This window comes from Bubalus kerabau, chromosome 16 (assembly GCF_029407905.1).
Source record: "Bubalus kerabau isolate K-KA32 ecotype Philippines breed swamp buffalo chromosome 16, PCC_UOA_SB_1v2, whole genome shotgun sequence".
NCBI classification, from domain to species: Eukaryota; Metazoa; Chordata; class Mammalia; order Artiodactyla; family Bovidae; genus Bubalus; species Bubalus kerabau.
In genome coordinates this window covers 17,731,635-17,743,881 of record NC_073639.1, presented here as the reverse complement: position 1 = coordinate 17,743,881, position 12,247 = coordinate 17,731,635, and the positions used below count along the sequence as shown (strand labels likewise).

Sequence of the window (12,247 nt, the reverse complement as noted above, 5' to 3'; positions counted from 1 at the left end):
TTGAGAAAAATGAAGTAGTTATCAGAGACACAGGATGCTATTAATCTGAGAATGGGCATTCGTGCTTCTCACCCTGAGGGGCAGGTCCTTATTTTTCTCATGAGTTGAATCTGTTTCATTCCCTTGGTGTCTCTCAGTTGGTAAAAAAAAAAGTCCTTACAGACAACAGCAGAGCATCAGAGCACCTTGGCTTGTATCACATCCAGGTCATTGATCTTTGCCTTTGAGACTTACGGTACAAAGCAGAATGAGAAAAGTCAGTTTCTTGAGATTTGGAAATTAGTTTCATATTTGCTGTTTTGATAGCAGCCCCAAAGGACAAATTAATAAAACATTACCATGTAATACTCAAAAGAGGAGGTGGGGGTGGGGAAGGAGATTTACGTCACCCATTCATCAGTGACCTAACAGGAAAAACATTAGTGAATGATTAAAGAAAGATGACCTTAAGGGGAATGCAGGGGGGATTCAGACAGGCTTTGGTCAAAGCCCCCAGATCTAATGTAATTTCAAGCTGGCCTCAAATTCAATTTGTGTGGAACCTCTAAGTCATCTATTCTGCCACGACATACAGTATAATTGCATTTGAACAGCTTCCAACAGAGCACTGAGCAAGCGTCCTGTTCCAGGCCCTCGGTGCCTGCAAGGCCGGCGGCCCCGATGACCACACAGGAGGACCGGCTCGGATCGCAGTCTGCCTGCCGATCCCACCTGCTGACCATTGCCCTGCACAGGAAGCACGTGTTTCTGCTTAACTCCTGCCCGCGTTTGGCTGTCAGGTACGGCATCTGCAGCGGGCGGCTCCCGAGGGCTGCCACCTGGCGCTGTCAGTCGGCCTCAGACCAACAGCAAAAAGGGGAGGCATTCATCTAGTGCTTATTTTTCTGTGTTTAGGGTATGTCTTGGGACTTAAGAGTTTTCAGTTGGCAAGTTAACTTGTCTCTTTAGTTAGGAGGGAGAAAAAGGAATTTTGCTTGCTTGCTTTTAAGGTAGAGTTCCTTTCTTTAGAAAAGTTGTTTAGTAATACCTGGTTCACCCTCATTAAATCTGTGCAGCTTCTTCATGGCACTACAAACTCACTTGCAAATAGACTTATAAAGTGTAACTACCTAGAATTTGAGATGTGGGATAAACCATAATGGGAAAGAATATGGAAAAGAATTATATAGATGTATAGCTGAATCACTTTGCAGTACAGTAGAAAGTAACACAATGCTGTAAATCAACTATACTTCAATAAAATTAAAAACAGAATTTGAGAGATAGTTATTAAGTGCCAGTATTTTTTAATGTGCTGTTCTAAACAATTATAAATAAGCATATACAAAGTTAGCCTTTGACTCTCATTAAAAATAAAAGATGAAAATAAAACAGAAATAAATGTCCCAGGAGGAAAGATGGAGTGTTCTTTAGAAAAGACCATTTTTGGCTCTTGTCTCAATGGTTTATAGTATGCAAAGGAATAAAAGATCCTCAGTGAGCATCAACAGTTAGATAATATTTCAACTTCAAAAAGCCTGCTTGTTGTAATCCAAAATCAACTTATATTTAACTCATGACTTTCATTTTGCATCCACAAATGGAGTCCACCTTTCCATAAAATCAAGGCAATATAATGAAATTGACTCGAATGACTAATGATTTGCTTGTACTAGACCGCTTTAAGTAATAGGACAATTGTGAACATGAATTAGCACCTGGGTAAGAAGAAAGCCATTGCCCTAAGGACACAGATACTTTGGCTCATGGCTTTTCACTTGATTTATCCTACTGATGAATGACAAAAGTAATAATGATTAAATGCATGAAGATGCTGGGTTAAGGACAGTATTGGTGGAAAAATTAGATGTAATCGAATGCTGACTTGCCAAATAAATTTTAGATTGCATATCTAAGCATCATATAGGTATTTTTAAAGCATGCACCCATTTATTTATTCAATACATCACCACTAGAAAAATGAACTATAGAAACTGAACCATATCTTTTCCACTGAAGCAATTCCTTCATGTGATTTTTTTCTTTTTTGATAGCAGGGAATTTTTGAGGAATGCGACCATCACTTTATGGAGGAACAGACTGTTCTGAACTTCACAGAATATATTACTATGGAAGTCGGTGTTCAGAAAGTCAAGCAGAAATGGCTGTGAGTTTATTTCTGTCCAATGGCGTTTTTAACGCAGGAAAGAGCCACAGTGGAGACAGACTCAGAGAACCCTACACCAGCATATTTCTGCACGTTTTCTAGTAAACATAAACACTCCACTGTCTTTATTTACATGGTCCTATTTTCATTCTACCTGTGTATTTTTAGGAAGTTCAATAAAATATTTGCTCAGGAAGTACTCCGGACATGTGAAGGCCCAAGGTGCCAAGTCATACAAAGAACTGGATGCAAGAGAGGAACAGGAAGTTGAATGGGTGAAAAGTGGTTGGGCAGAGAAGCACAAAAGGGAAGGGAAAAAAAGTGCAGAATGACCCTTAACTTAAGAATGAGAAGAATCAGACAGGCCAGAACGTGAAAAGCAGAAACTGTTTTCATAACTTCTTGTTCCTACCAATGGTGTCTTGATTATCTGAAAAGCTCTGGGAAGCTGCCTGTGCTTACTTACACTTAGAGGGGATCCTGGGCAAGGAATGAAAGGGCTTGGAGCCAGTCTGGAGGTTTTGGAAACATCTTCTTTGTGCAATTTCTGATTTCCCATCTGCACACTTCCCATCAACCCCCACGCAACCAACAACTACAACACGCTGTACTGGGGGTTCTTTCCCGTGTGTTTGAAATGATGGACTTAGTCTCCCGCAGGGATCCTGGTGGTCAGACTGGCCACCACAAGAAGATGCAGGCTCCTGTGACCTAAGGAAGGGGCCCTATCTCAACAAGTCCATGGATACCCGGGGAATGCTCAGGGAACTCCTTCAAGCAAATTCTCCAGCCAAACATGTTTATTAAACGAAAGTAATTTTTTTTTCTGAGCAGTGAGATCACCAGCCAGATGCTCTGCTTACAGATAAGGCAAAATTTTAATCTGCTCCTTGATAGCCTCTCTTCCATTTCCAGGTTGAGTTTCTGAGAATTGTCCTCGCCTCAGGAGAGCTTGCTACACGTTACAAAGAGGCTTGACGGCAAAGCATTCCTGAGCATCTAGGCATAGGAATCTCTTCACAGCAACAGTATTCCACATCACTTGTCTCTCATTAAGCTGGCTCTGAAGTGGAAACACCCATCCCCCTGCGTGCACTGTGAGAAATTCCTAGGTTTTGTCTCATGAATTTTTCATGGAAAGCAAAACAGGATTTCCCGCCTGCCCCCCCTACCCCACCCCCCCCGCCACCTTCACCAACCGGGAGATTTTTGAAACGTCTTGAATTTGCTTTGGGTATTTAATTGGCTCCGTTTTCTGTAATGTTACTTCCCGCCCTCCTGTTCCTTCTCTAATCCAAACCCCAAAGCCTTCAGCCACTGGCCTGTTCAGGGAGCTGGTTTGATTACCCTGCAATTGGAGGGTGGAGTGGGAGAAGAGGCCTCATACCTTTGTTTTTCTGGTTCTCCCCAACACCCTGGTGGCCTACTTGGGTGTCCCACAAGCTCTCTGTGGAAAATAGTGTTTCCCATTTAGCAGCAACTCCGCCTAGCTCCTGAGCTATACTTTAGCAAGGGTGAGCTGCAGTGACTGAGGTCTGCATCGTGCCCGGCTAGAGGAGCCATGTTCTCCCCGAGGTGGTGGGCCACAGACTAATTCTGCTTCTGCACTGGCAGCCCATGCGGCAGAGGGAGTGAAATCATGTTATTTTCCAGTGTGACAAGAATGTAATCGGTATTCAAGGGTGTATATTCAGGGGAAATTTTCAACAAAGTTGAAAGGATGGGTGTTGTTTTTTTAACCTAATAAAAAAGTATCCAAAAGAGAAATTTTTTTACTTTTCAGGGCTTCTCAATATGTTAGATTGTCTTTTTCGGTGAGGAAAGGGAAATATATTCTATGCAGCTCAGAGCTATCTAAATCCTCTTGCAGGTGAGCACGCATAGTCACTCAGTCGTGTCTTGACTCTTTGCAACACTTTGGACTGTAGCCTGCCGGGCTCCTCTGTCCATAGGATTTTTCAGGCAAGAATACTGGAGTGGGTTGCCATTTTCCTCCTCCAGAAGATCTTCCCGATCCAGGGATCGAACCTGTGTCTCCTGTGTCTCTGCATTGCAAGCAGGTTCTTTACCCGCTAAGCCATGAGGGAGGCTCCCGATTGTATCCCTGGAGCTGCACAAGATGATCACATGCTTTCCTGGGTCTTTAAAATAGACACCATCTTTTGTGTTTTGTAATATTTATAGAAAAATATGGATCAACTTGATAGCTCAGCTTTTTGAGAATCTCAACTATTTAGTGTGTTCCCCTGAAGCACTAAAAACATGCTGAGGGGGCAGGCATGAATCTCAACATTTGCATCGGGAGTATTATAAGCTGAGTATACCTTCTTCTTCAGTAATCAGTATGAGAAGCGTTCAGGCTATTTTTCCTAAGTATGGAATCGCTAAAATTTAACACTCACACCCATTCATAAAAGCACTGTGATGTAAAAAACTCTCCTTCTGGGGTCTGGGTTCTCTTACAACATTTCAAAAATGCCTTCTGCCCTCATTCTAATATGGCTGACCATCTTTCCTTGTGTTCCACAGTACCCAGTATCTATGTCTACAGTTCAGTTATGTTTCTTATAACATTTTGTTGCATAGATCATTATACTGATTCAGTATGTGTTTGTCTTCCATTTGAAAATGGTATCCATATTGATACCTCAGTTGCTGCAGAACTTTCAGGGTCAAAGTCACATCTAGAACTTACAGATAATTGACACGTGTTTATTGCAAGAAAGAATAAATGAATGATAGGAAGCCGAAACTGACATAACAATGCCAAAATATTGACATTTTAAAAATTACATACATTATACTTTAAAAATAAATTACACATATATGCTTTGCTGCAGCTGCTGAGTCACTTCAGTCATGTCCGACTCTGTGCGACCCCATAGACAGCAGCCCACCAGGATGCCCCGTCCCTGGGATTCTCCAGGCAAGAACACCGGAGTGGGCTGCCATTTCCTTCTCCAATGCATAAAAGTGAAAAGTGAAAGTGAAGTCGCTCAGCCGTGTCCAACCCTCAGCGACCCCATGGACTGCAGCTTTCCAGGCTCCTCCATCCATGGGATTTTCCAGGCAAGAGTACTGGAGTGGGGTGCCATTGCCTTAAAAGGCATCAGAAAAATAAATAAAGGTACTTTGGGGACAGAATTTTGAAAAGAGAAGAAAAATAATTTCTTGACCTTATATGTATGCTTTCTAAATAAGCTCCCTTTTTGAGAAGCAAGCAATGCATATTTTTTTCATCACAATATTCATTCATTTAATAAATATGTGTTCCATACATACTAAGTGGCAGGGAAATTCATAAGTGGGAATTGAAGATGCTGGAAATACACACACGTACACTCAATTGTTCACAACATGAAGTGATAAATGCTACGTGAAGCCTGATGGGAGCCCAGAAGAGGAAATGTGGAGGTCATCTTCCGAGCTGCAGTCCCCCTTGTTCTGAGAGCAGCGCCCAATCAGTATTAGGTAACGAGGCTTCTCTGGTTGGACCCAGCCTGAATGGAAGTGTCCTGTCCATCAAACAGTACGGCTGCACATGTTTTTAATCAGATGGAGACCTGAAGTGTGGTGGTAACAGGGAAAAGACAGCTGAGTCTGCGCTACCCTAGAGTCTGTGCTCAGAGTAACAGAAATTCCTCACTAGGGTGCTCCTTCTTCACTTTATACCTTCTGCTCTGGGCTTTTTCTTATTTGATCAGCCTTTTGCTAATGGAAAACCTTAGTTTTTTGTAAAGGATTAAAAACTTGAGTGCACCACATTTGCCTACTTTGAATTCTATGGGTCTAAAGAAAACATTTCCCTTCTCTCTTTTTAACACAGCCAGAGAACTGGACACAGAGATGAAATGAACAATCAGAAGGATTTACAGATCTGGCATTAAATTTACAGACTTATGAGAGCAAATTTATTTTTAACAAGACAAATAAAAATAAAAATTACTATCTAATGTGCTGTGCTAAGTAGCTTCAGTCATGTCCCACTCTTTGCAACCTCAACTGGAGCCAGCCAGGCTCCTCAGTCCATGGAATTTTCCAGGCAAGAATACTAGAGTGGGTTGCCATTTCCTTTTCCAGTGCATTTTCCCGACCCAGGGATCGAACCTGCATCTCTTATGTCTTCCTGCATTGGCAGGTGGGTTCTTTGCCACTAGCACCACTTGAGAAGCACTTTCTGTAATATATCTATTAATATATTAATAATTAATATATATTATTAATATATGCATTAATAATATGTATATATAATACATATGTACATTGTGTCCCATACATAGGTTGTATATTCGGTATTCCTTTAGGGGAATATTCACCTAATTTGTAATTTAAAATATTCAAAGTTAGGCAGTCAAAGCTAGAAGAGATATATGAATTGCAAAAAGCATACTATTATCCCAAATAGAGATTTTATAAATAGAAGATTTTTGTGTATAAGCCTATTTATCTCTAGCCTAGTAAAGACTTGAGCACTGTCTAGAGAATGTGATCTAAGTAGGCAAACAATTCAGATAATGTAAATTGCTGTTTGAGGCCTAAAAAAATACAGGAAACATGTTTAGTCTAAAAAAATATAGAGACCTAAAATGGCATGCAAATTCTGAGAAGTGTTTTTCTGAGACTGGACAATATGGAAACACTGACCTATAAATTCAAATCAAAGAGACTTTGTAATTTAAAGTGGTGTGTCAAGTAAACCACTCCTAATGGCTTGTCCCAAGCTCCCACTCAATTCCCATCAGTTCAGTTCAGTTCAGTCTCTCAGTCATGTCCGACTCTTTGCAACCCCATGGACTACAGCATGCCAGGCTTGTCTATCACCAACTCCCAGAGCTAGATAAAACTCATACCCATCCAGTCAGTGATGCCATCCAACCATCTCATCCTCTATCGTCCCCTTTTCCTTTTGCCTTAAATCTTTCCCAGCATCATAGTCTTTTCTAATGAGTCAGCTTGTTGCATCAGGTGGCCAAAGTACCAGAGGTTCACCTTCAGGATCAGTCCTTCCAATGAATATTCAGGACTGATTTCTTTAGGATGGTTGGATCTCCTTGCAGTCCAAGGGACTCTCAAGAGTCTTCTCTAACACCACAGTTCAAAAGCATCAATTCTTCAGTACTCAAATTTCTTTATAGTCCAACTCTGACATCCATACATGACTACTGGAAAAACCACAGCTTTGACTATATGTTTTTTAATATGCTGTCTAGGTGGGTCATAGCTTTTCTTCCAAGGAGGAAGCTTCTTTTAATTTCATGGCTGCAGTCACCATCTGCAGTGATTTTGGAGCCCAAAAAAATAAAGGTTGTCACTGCTTCCATTGTTATCCCATCTATTTGCCATGAAGTGATGAGACCAGATGCCATGATCTTAGTTTTCCAAAAGCTGAGTTTTAAGCCAGCTTTTTCACTCTCCTCTTTCACTTTCATCAAGAGGCTCTTTAGTTCCTCTTTACTTTCTACCATAAGAGTGGTGTCATCTGCATATCTGAGGTTATTGATATTTCTCCCGGCAATCTTGATTCCAGCCTGTGCTTTATCCAGCCCAGAATTTCACATGATGTACTCTGCATATAAGTTAAATAAGCAGGGTAACAATAGATAGCCTTGACATACTCCTTTCCTGATCTGGAACCAGTCTGTTGTTCCATGTGCAGTTCTAACTGTTTCTTCTTGACCTGCATGCATATTTCTCAGGAGGAAGGAAAGGTGGTCTGGTATTCCCATCTCTTTAAGAATTTTTCACAGTTTGTTGTGATCCACTCAGTCAAAGGCTTTAGCATAGTCAATAAAGCAGAAGTAGATGTTTTTCTGGAATTCTCTTACTTTTTCGATGATCCAAGGGATGTTGGCAATTTGACCTCTGGTTCCTCTGCCTTTTCTAAATGCAGCTTGAACCTCTGGAAGTTCATGGTTCATGTACTATTGAAGCCTGGCTTGGAGAATTTTGAGTATTACTTTACTAGCGTGTGAGATGAGTGCAGCTGTGTGGTAGTTTGGGCTTCCCTTGTGGCTCAGCTGGTAAAGAGTCCGCCTGCAATGAGGGAGACCTGGGTTCAATCCCTGGGTTGGGAAGATACCTTGAAGAAGGGAAAGGCTACCCACTACAGTATTCTGGCCTAGAGAGTTCCATGGACTATACAGTCCATGGGGTCCCAAAGAGACACACACACAATTAAGAGACTTTCACTTTCACTTTGAACATTCTTTGGGGTTGGAATGAAAACTGACCTTTTCCAGTCCTGTGGCCACTGCTGAGTTTTCCAAATTTACTGGCATATTGAGTGCAGCACTTTGTAACAGCATCATCTTTTAGGATTTGAAATAGCTCAGCTGGAATTCCATCACCTCCACTAGTTTTTTTCATTGTGATGTTTCCTAAGGCCCACTTGATTTCACATTCCAGGATATCTGTCTCTAGGTGAGTGATCACACCATCGTGGTTATCTGGATAATTAAGATCTTTTTTTTGTATAGTTCTGGGTATTCTTGCCACCTCTTCTTAATATCTTCTGCTTCTGTTAGGTCCATACCATTTCTGTCCTTTATTGTGCCCATCTTTGCATGATATGTTCCCTTGGTATCTCTCATTTTCTTGAAGAGATCTTTAGTCTTTCCCAGTCTATTGTTTTCCTCTATTTCTTTGCACTGATCACTTAGGAAAGTCTTCTATTTCTCCTTGCTATTCTTTGGAACTCTGCATTCAGATGGATATATCTTTCCTCTTCTCCTTTGCCTTTTGCTTCTCTTCTTTCCTCAGCTATTTGTAAGGCCTCCTCAGACAACCATTTTGCCTTTTTGCATTTTTTTTCCTTGGGGACAATTTTGATCCCTGCCTCCTGTACAATGTTACAAACCTCCATCCATAGTTCTTCAGGTACTCTACCAGATCTAATCCCTTGAATCTATTTGTCACTTCCACTGTATAATCATAAGGGATTTTATTAAGGTCGTACTTGAATGATTTAGTGGTATTCTCTGCTTTCTTCAATTTAAGTCTGAATTTTGCAATAAGAAATTCATGATCTGAGCCACAGTCAACTCCCAGTCTTGTTTTTGCTGACTATATAGAGCTTCTCCATCTTTGACTGCCAGAATATAGTCAGTTTGATTTTGGTATTGACAACCTGGTGACGTCCACATACAGAGTTGTCTCTTGTGTTGTTGGAAGAGGGGGTTTGCTATGATCAGTGCGTTCTCTTGGCAAAACTCTGTTAGCCTTTGCCCTGCTTCATTTTGTACTCCACGGCCTAACTTGTTGGAGTTTGGCCATACCTGTTACTCCAGGTATCTCTTGACTTCCTACTTTTGCATTCCAGTCCCCTCTGATAAAAAGGACACCTTTTTTGGGTGTTAGTTCTAGAAGGTCTTGTAGGTCTTCATAGAACTGTTCAGCTTCTTCGGCATTAGTGGTTGGGGCATAGACTTGAATTACTGTGATATTGAATGGTTTGCCTTCAAAACAAACAGAGATCATTCCTTTGTTTCTGAGACTGCATCCAAGTACTGCATTTCGAGCTCTTGTTGAATATGAGGGCTACTCCATTTCTTCTAAGGGATCCTTGCCCACAGTAGTAAATATAATGATCATTTGATTAAATTTGCCCATTCCAGTCCATTTTAGTTCACTGATTCTTAAAATGTCTATGTTCACTCTTGCCATCTCCTGTTTGACCACTTCCAATTTATCTTGATTCGTGCACCTAACATTCCAGGTTCCTATCCAATACTGTTCTTTACAGCATTGGATTACTTCCATCACCAGTCACATCCACAACTGGGTGTTGTTTTTGCTTTGGCTCGGCCTCTTCATTCTTTCTGGAGCTATTTCTCTGCTCTTCTCCAGTAGCATATTGGGCACCTACCAACCTGGGGAGTTCATCTTTCAGTGTCATATTGTTTGCCTTTTCACACTGTTCATGGGGTTCTCAAGCCAAGACAGGGAGAAGACCCTTCTATGGACATGTAGGTCAGTGACTCAAACTAATTAGAAAAGAAGCCATTTCCTTTCTCCTGAACAAATGGTGTCTTCTGAGACCAGCGCACAAGTACATTTTCATATTCATTTTGAGGCTGTATATTCTAGAAAATAAAGGAGCAATAAGGATGTGCTGGTGATTGTACATTGCTTCCTAAGTAAACAGAGATAGGGAAAAGTCAATGGCAGAAGGTATGGTTTCCTGAATGCCATCAGTTTATTGTATGAAGAAACTGTATCAGGGTGTAGGAATCTTAAAGTTTTCACTAGCTTAGCTGCCCTTCAAGGACTCTTGCTGCTGAGAGAAAATTAATGAAAGAAGATCTACACAGAGACATGTGCTAACAAAGTGTTGAAATAAAAAGACAAAGAGAAAACATCCTGTAATATCTAGATAGAAAATATTGGTTAGCTACAAGAAAGCTGAAATCCAGTTGGCTTTCTTTTCAAAACAAGAAATGTGAGAAGATAATAGAACCATAGCTACACGCAGTTTTTCAGGAAAGAGTTTGTGAACTAAAAGTTTGATATCCCAGCTAAGACGCGTGCAGTGAGAGAAGGCAACAGAATATTTCTTCGTATGTCAGGTCAAAAAAACAAACAAAAGTCACATGTCCTTCTAGAAAACATTAGAAGGCATCAAATCAGATCAGTTGCTCAGTCGTGTCCGACTCTTTTCGACCCCATGAATTGCAGCACGCCAGGCCTCCCTGTCCATCACCAACTCCCAGAGTTCACTCAGACTCACGTCCACCGAGTCAGTGATGCCATCCAGCCATCTCATCCTCTGTTGTCCCCTTCTCCTCCTGCCCCCAATCCCTCCCAGCATCAGAGTCTTTTCCAATGAGTCAACTCTTCGCATGAGGTAGCCAAAGTATTGGAGTTTCAGCTTTAGCATCATTCCTTCCAAAGAAATCCCAGGGCTGATCTCCTTCAGAATGGACTGGTTGGATCTCCTTGCAGTCCAGGGGACTCTCAAGAGTCTTCTCCAACACCACAGTTCAAAAGCATCAATTCTTCGGCGCTCAGCCTTCTTCACAGTCCAACTCTCACATTCATACATGACCACAGGAAAAACCATAGCCCTGACTAGACGGACCTTTGTTGGCAAAGTAATGTCTCTGCTTTTGAATATGCTATCTAGGTTGGTCATAACTTTCCTTCCAAGGAGCAAGCGTCTTTTAATTTCATGGCTGCAGTCACCATCTGCAGTGATTTTGGAGCCCAGAAAAATAAAGTCTGACACTGTTTCCACTGTTTCCCCATCTATTTCCCATGACATGATGGGACCGGATGCCATGATCTTCGTTTTCTGAATGTTGAGCTTGAAGCCAACTTTTTCACTCTCCACTTTCACTTTCATCAAGAGGCTTTTGAGTTCCTCTTCACTTTCTGCCATAAGGGTGGTGTCATCTGCATATCTGAGGTTATTGATATTTCTCCCAGCAATCTTGATTCCAGCTTGTGCTTCCTCCAGTCCAGCGTTTCTCATGATGTACTCTGCATATAAGTTAAATAAACAGGGTGACAATATACAGCCTTGACGAACTCCTTTTCCTATTTGGAACCAGTCTGTTGTTCCATGTCCAGTTCTAACTGTTGCTTCCTGACCTGCATATAGGTTTCTCAAGAGGCAGGTCAGGTGGTCTGGTATTCCCATCTCTTTCAGAATTTTCCACAGTTTATTGTGATCCACACAGTCAAAGGCTTTGGCATAGTCAATAAAGCAGAAATAGATGTTTTTCTGGAACCCTCTTGCTTTTTCCATGATCCAGAGGATGTTAGCAATTTGATCTCTGGTTCCTCTGCCTTTTCTAAAACCAGCTTGAACATCAGGAAGTTCACGGTTCATGTATTGTTGAAGCCTGGCTTGGATAATTGTGAGCATTACTTTACTAGCATGTGAGATGAGTGCAATTGTGCAGTAGTTTGAGCATTCTTTGGCATTGCCTTTCTTTGGGATTGGAATGAAAACTGACCTTTTACAGTCCTGTGGCCACTGCTGAGTTTTCCAAATTTGCTGGCATATTGAGTGCAGCACTTTCACAGCATCATCTTTCAGGATTTGGAATAGCGCAACTGGAATTCCATCACCTCCACTAGATTTGTTCGTAGTGATGCTTT

The 12,247-nt window shown here is 41.4% G+C and overlaps 1 long non-coding RNA gene across 1 annotated transcript; it reads left to right on the top strand.

The window, feature by feature from the left end:
• The first annotated feature begins 204 nt into the window (after positions 1-204).
• LOC129629710 (uncharacterized) lies at positions 205-2,294 on the top strand. The gene is made up of 2 exons (XR_008703319.1): positions 205-779; positions 2,034-2,294. It is a non-coding gene; the product is annotated as an uncharacterized LOC129629710 (long non-coding RNA).
• The last annotated feature ends 9,953 nt before the right edge of the window (positions 2,295-12,247 follow it).